This window comes from Panthera onca, chromosome B1, assembly GCF_046562875.1.
Source record: "Panthera onca isolate mPanOnc1 chromosome B1, mPanOnc1 haplotype 2, whole genome shotgun sequence".
Classification (NCBI taxonomy): domain Eukaryota; kingdom Metazoa; phylum Chordata; class Mammalia; order Carnivora; family Felidae; genus Panthera; species Panthera onca.
The window spans coordinates 114438391-114445347 of NC_138342.1; the positions used below are offsets into that span (position 1 = coordinate 114438391).

The window sequence follows — 6957 nt, forward strand, 5'->3', positions numbered from 1 at the left end:
GGGGCACCTGGGTGGCTCAGTTGGTTGAGTGTCCGACTTCAGCTCAGGTCATGATCTCACAGTTCATGAGTTTGAGCCCCACGTTGGGCTCTGTGCTGATAGCTCAGAGCCTGGAACCTGCTTCCGATTCTGTGTCTCCCTCTCTCTCTGCCCCTCCCTTGCTTGTGTTCTCACTCTCCGTCTCTTCTCTCTCAAAAATAAATAAACATTAAAAAAAAACATTTAAAGGCAATTTGTATGATATTCCAAGAATCAATCAAGTTTTTAATTCATATAAAACATTAGAGCAGTGTGAAATATATTATAAAAGATAACATTAAAAAGTAAAATGACTATAAAATCATTAATTATATATATTTTTTAAATCCTTGAAATCCCTCAAAAAGCGTTATGTATGTAAGTGAAAAGAAGAAATTATATTTCAAAAAAATGCATGCTCTGGGGGTCCTGGAGCAGACCCTGTGTGGATGAGCCAGATGGCTGTTAACACATTTCATCAGTTATTTGTTACTGACCACTTGCTATGTGTCAGTGACTGATCTGTGGGCTTCATGAGTTTTAACCCGTTTAATACAGGCTACTCAGTAACCTGAGGAGACAGGAATTCTTATCATGCCCACTGTCACACAGATGCTATGAGAAAGATCTGGAATTCAAACCCAGGCAGCCCAATTGCCATTTGGCACCTTTAACCACCAGCCTCTTGCATCTTTTGTTTAAATGTTTATTTTGAGAGAGAGAGAGAGAGAGAGAGAGAGAAGGAGAAAGAGAGACAGAGTGTGAGTGGACAAGGGGCTACGCTATTAATTAAAAATGTGCTAAGTATACTTTTGTGAGCTTTGCTCAATCAATTTTGATAATATAATCCATTTAAGAAATAATATTTTATGAACTTATTTGCCTTTTAAATACACTTTTCTGAAATTTTTGCACTCATATGTTTTGTGGTTCTCATCTGCACACTCATTTTTCCTATCATCTATCTTTTTGGTTTTAATTTATAATTATTCTTAATATCTATAATATATCTAAAGGAAAAAAAGAGTAGTAGACAGGACCAAGTGTGAACAGCATGTTCACACAACATACAGATGCCAGCTCAATGATTATTTAATCTTCACATTCCAAAATGATAATGTGTAGATTAATTTACTTGTAAGCAATTATATAAGATATCATATGTAAATGACCTATCAGAGTTGCTATCTGATAGTATTTATGTTATGCATGTTAGTTCTGTCCTTTTATTCCTGGGTAGAAATTATCTGAACATTTTGTGAAATGATTTAAGAGGTGTACTCTCCTCATTTGTTGCTACCTATCCCATGGGTATACAAAAAAGAACAATAAATGGCCACAGCATTTGGGGATCTCTGTCTCAGAAAATCAGTGAAACAATATTATAAGCAGTGGGTTCACAATTAAACAGACAATATACATACTTCCCATGGTAAAATTATTGTTTTAATTATCAAACCTCTTCATTTGACGGATCTAAATAATATTGTTTTGAGTTAAATTAAGCATACCCTTGGATTTATCTATACATCCCCGATGTCAACTCCAAAGTCAAGTAGATTACAGTTTCTTGTTCCTATTCATAAATTCATAGTTTTTTTTTCTTTTTCTTTTTTTGATTTAGGCATTCCAAGAAACAGTTAGTCTTTCACATATATATCTTTAATATATCTGATGAACTCTAATACTGAAGTAAAAACTAAAATACATCAGAAAAACACTAAGTTTGAGGCTTGACAATGCATTTATTCTGACCATGTGTTAGTGTATGTAGATATGTGTGTTTTCTTTTTATATTTGAATGTTATCTTTGGTTTTCCCAAGTATACAAATGGTAATTTTGTGATCTTGTGCCCTTAATAAAAAGAAGTAAAGACAAATCTGCCACAATCATCATCCAATCCTACTGTGAGCAAATTAGTTTCTCATGATCACCCATGAGAGGCAAACATCTTCTTCCAGAACACTGGGGTTCCATTTCTGTTACTGCTTCTGGTACAGCAAATGACACTTTGGTGCCTGATAGAGTTTATTTGCCTCTTAGGTATACCACACTCACTGAAGCATTACACAATAATATTAACTTGGATTGTAAATTCAATGAACCAGTGCACATCATCCCCAGTTCTATGCTATGCATAGCACCTAATTCACTGTAGGAAACTGTTTTCAGTTTGAATATTAGCCAAGAAAAAAAAATTATAAGAACAAAGGTAGAAAATTACGAACAATAACATTAAAAATTAAGGTATATGTTAATTTTTCTTATCAATTGCATATCTGCTACTCCTAAATTTTCACTTCTCTAGAACCTAGTTCTATTCAACTAGTTTATTATTTTTCTCTAAGCATGTGTTGCCCTCTCCACCTTTTTAAACTTGGTAGTTGTTTTTATCTTTTATACTGATGATCTCACAGTCTCTATAGCTGATTTTCCTTGCAAGCTTCCTCTACTTTTCTTCTTAGTCACAAGGCAGGAATGTAGCAAAAAGCCAAAATGAGAAAAAAAATTAATACCATAAAAAACTAGTTTTATCTCATAACCTTAACTTATATACCCCTTTTCTACTTCAACTAGAAAAGAAATTATAGTACTCAGATTTATTTATGCTCTCCAAACAAGACAATCTATTTGCAGAAAATTTATTTCACATTTTAACTCTTGTCCCTGTATCTGTATAAAATACGTTAAAATAAAAGAAGAAACAAAAAAAGAAATAAAAGATCAAAACAGCAATAAGTTCAGAATGTTTCTTTTTTTGAAAAACAATATACCTGTAAAATGGCTTCAGTAAAGCTAATACAATGTTTATAATAAAATTATGTGTGTATGTGTATGTGTTGAAGATAGTAGGTAAGATGATACAGTAGAGAACATCTGAAAAAAATCATTACGGTTCACTCTGGAAGAACAAGATGTTTACCAGCTTTTTACCTTCACCTACTCAGCTATCTTAGGACCAGCTTGAGGCTGAAGAAAAGGGAAGACCCCAGAGATCACGAAGGACCTCTCTGGTCTCTCAAAGACCATATGGGGTACCAGAAAAACTGGATACTGTGATTATTAGAGGATTTTGGAGATGGAGGTACTTTTCCAGAGACCTATATTGCCCAGTATCCACTAGATATGTGATGAAAGAAAAAAGAATGTCAAATGCACACGCCATCCAGGTAGATCCTGAAGGAAATTTAAATATAATGCAATTGCTCAGCCAGGACAGTCAAACGACAAGGTCATTTATGGCAAGTACACTGGCCTGGTTCCCAAGGAAGCCATGAATGCAGATGATCCAGACCTGCAAAGACCTGATGAAGAAGCCATTAAAGAGCTAACAGAAAAGACAAGGGTAGCCCTAGAAAAATCTGTATCATAGAAGGTTGCTGCAGCCATGCCAGTGTGAGCAGCTAATAAACTGGCTGCTGCTCCGTGTATTTGATATTCACCATCTCAACCAAGAGTGGCTTTCGATTCTGGAGCTAAACAGAGTTATTTGGATGGTGAGAATGCTGAAAGATCCAGTGGAACCTCCAAGGTTCAAGATTAATAAGAACGCTCCCCAAGGACCACCTTCTCCTCCTGTGCCTGTTATGCATTCTCCTAGCCAAAAGATGACCATGAAGGAGCCATAAGAATGGAAGATTCCTCCTTATATTTCAAACCGGAAAAATGCAAAGGGTTGTACAATTCCATTAGACAAATGTTTGGCTGCGAGCAGAAGAGGGTTGCAGACATTTCGTCTCAATGAGAACATTGCCAAGCTGGCAGAAGCCCACTATGTTGCTGGCCAGAATGTTCATGAAGCTGTAAAAATGCATTCTCAAGTAGAGAGAAAGATGGCTCAAAAAGAAAAGAAGAAACATGGAGAGAATCTTAGAGAAACAGCCCAGAAAGCCAGTGAGAGAAGAGCTGGGATCAAAACCCATGTGAAAAAAGAGGATTGGGAGGCCCATGGGAGGGATGAAATCTGGCATGACAGGTAAAAAGACAGACCACATGACTGGAATCTTTCCAGGGAAGCTCCTAATAAACGGTCAAAACTACAGACAAATGAAAATCGAGGTATCAGTGACATCATCGCTCTTCATGTGCCCAATCCTCAGATGTCCAATGACGTTCAGTATGACCAAGAGCCCTTCAAGCAATCCAAGGGTATGGACAGTATTTTTACAGGTGTAAAAAATGAAATTTACAACGTTTGTGATCAAGTCTGCAGAGGTGTCAAAGATAATGGTTCAGAATATTTACAGGCCCAGTAAAATTCTGGACAAGGTCAGGTATGGTGATGACCTAGAAGCCAGAATAAAGACCAACAGATTTGTTCTCAATAAGGAGTTTTCTGGTTTGGGCCACAGACAAAGAGGCCGAGAAGGACCAGTTCAGTTTGAGGAAGGTCCTTGATTTGGACAAGTTTTTGGAAGAAGCCAAATAGCCAAGTGGCTATAAAATACTCAGATAGCAACCACCCCAGAGAACATGAGCATGAAAGCAAGTAGAGGAGGAAGGAGTAGTTACACCTCTCTCCATAGTGAATGAAATTTTGGGGTACCTGGGTGGCTCCATTGGTTGAGTGTTCAACTTTTGATTTTGGCTCAGGTCATGATTGCAGGGTTGTAGGATAGAGCTCCACATCGAGCTCTGCCCTGAGCATGGAGCCTACTTAAGATTCTCTCTCCTTCTCTGTCTCTGTCTCTCTCTCCCTCCCCCTCCACTTCTCTCCATGACTCACATGCTCTCTCTCTCTCTAAAATTAAAAAAAAAAAAAAGTTGGGGCATCTTGGTGGCTCCATCGGTTGAGCGTCTGACTTCAGCTCAGGTCATGATCTCACGGTTCATGAGTTCGAGCCCCACATCGGGCTCTGTGCTGACAGCTCAGAACCTGGAGCCTGCTTTGGATTCTGTGTCTCCCTTTCTCTCTGCTCCTTCCTTGCTTGTGCTCTCTCTCTCTCTCTCTCTCTCTCTCAAAAATAAATAAACACTAATTTTTTTTTTAAAGTTAATGAACTTTTATCCATAACCCTACTGATACAAGTCAGATGGAGAAACACTTTGTAAATGGCCAGAATAAAAACCAAATCTAGGTGTCAGACCCCAACACTACTTTTTATTACAGGAGTAAGCAGAAATGGAAAATTATCCGAATTATTTAATTTTTGTGTTCGTGCTTCTACATTTTAGCATTTGTAGAACATACTGCCCCACTCATGATATTAAGACCACTTCCTTTTGTGTGACATTAATACTTTGGGGTTGATACGTTGTGTAAGAATGACTGCTGATGAATTAAGTTGCCCCAACCACAGTGAGTAGAAGGATATCCATTCACATAGTGGACCAATCCTACTAAACCACATTTGCCCCTACTGTGGTGTGTTTTAATTTGGAATGGGGAAAGTCAGCTCTTTCTTGGCACAATGATTTGTTTTAAGTAAAAACATTTAGACAATAAAAATAAAAACAAAATATAATCACTACAGACTTGCTTAAGCTACACTTGGGGAAGCTTACTGTTAGAGAATATTATGTATCTTTTGGTCTAGCATAACTCACAATGCCTCAATCTTTTTAATGCCCCTCAAAAATGATTGTGCAATATTGATAGCCCATTTCTTTATGAGATCATCCTGAATGTGGGCGAGTTAGATGGAACCATGCAGAGCTTAGCAAGACAATTTGGAAATGAACCTGAAAGTAATAAGTAGAAATATAAAAATCATTTCTTTAGAAGTTGAATGGAAGGGGATAAAAGGAGATTAAGTATTAGTACAGAAATACAAAAGAAGAAACAAGAATGGGTATTTAGACACAATGGGAAGAGAAGAAGGAAAAGAACAGAGGAAAAGAGAAGGTAAAGGCAAGAATTTAGTATCCAGCTATCACTAATTCCCTTTGAAGGGCAATTCTCACATCTTTACACAGTTGGCTTCCGCATTTTAATCAATAATAGCTCATCCTGTGTTAGAAGGTCTTCCTTACATTTATTGAAATGTGCAAACTCTTCTGGAGGCTTGTTTTCCTATAACACCTTGCTACCTCATGTGGAGTCTTTAGACCATCAATGGCAGCATCACCTGGGAGCTTGTAGGAAATACAGACACGCAAACCCTACCTGGGCTTATTGAATCACAATCTGCAATGTGACAAGACCCAAAGTAATTTGTAAGACACATAAATACTTAAGAAGCACCACATTTTATATAGTTTTACATGTTAAAAATAAGACCGCATTAAAATCTATGAAATTTCAAACCAGAATGACGAAGCATGGAAGCGATCTTTCAGTGTTTGGATGACTTTTATACTGGGAATTTAGGATTATAGCAGGACAGCAGAGAGGCTGGAGGACGAAGTGAGCACAGGGAATATAGGACAGACTTTTGGAGGCTGACTGAAATTTTTTGGCAAAGGCAGGAATAACAGTATAACACATGGTTCCATCTGAAAAGCTTTGAAAAAAAACTTAACATTTTACTGGAGATGTAGAGAGTCACTCATTGCCCTGAATCTCTTGTGTGTCATGTAGGGGTATTTGGGCCATAGAAATATTTTGGATTATAGTAAGGTGTCTTTACTGAGCCCTAGTTGGAGTTTTACTTTAATAAATGGACCGATTAATCCCTTAGGCATTAGTTTGCAAAACTTGATATCTATGTCTTGTTTGTGGATTATGTGGGGTTTTGTAGGGTAATAGGGGAAGGAAGCAAACAACAAAGGAGCATGGTGCTTTCTGAAGCTTTGCTACCATCAAGGTGCTTTCAGAGCTTGCAAAGACTGAATAGCTGAGGTGATCTTTTCTTTTCTTTTCTTTTCTTTTCTTTTCTTTTCTTTTCTTTTCTTTTCTCTTTTTTCTTTTTTCACTTTTATCTTCTCTTCTCTCCTCTCTCCTCTCCTCTCTTTTCCTCTTTTCCTTTTTTTCTTCACAAAACCATTGTGAATTTCAG

The 6957-nt window shown here is 37.2% G+C and overlaps 1 pseudogene; it reads left to right on the forward strand.

The window, feature by feature from the left end:
• Positions 1-2934: 2934 nt before the first annotated feature.
• Positions 2935-4552, forward strand: LOC132693006 (SNW domain-containing protein 1 pseudogene; annotated as a pseudogene).
• The last annotated feature ends 2405 nt before the right edge of the window (positions 4553-6957 follow it).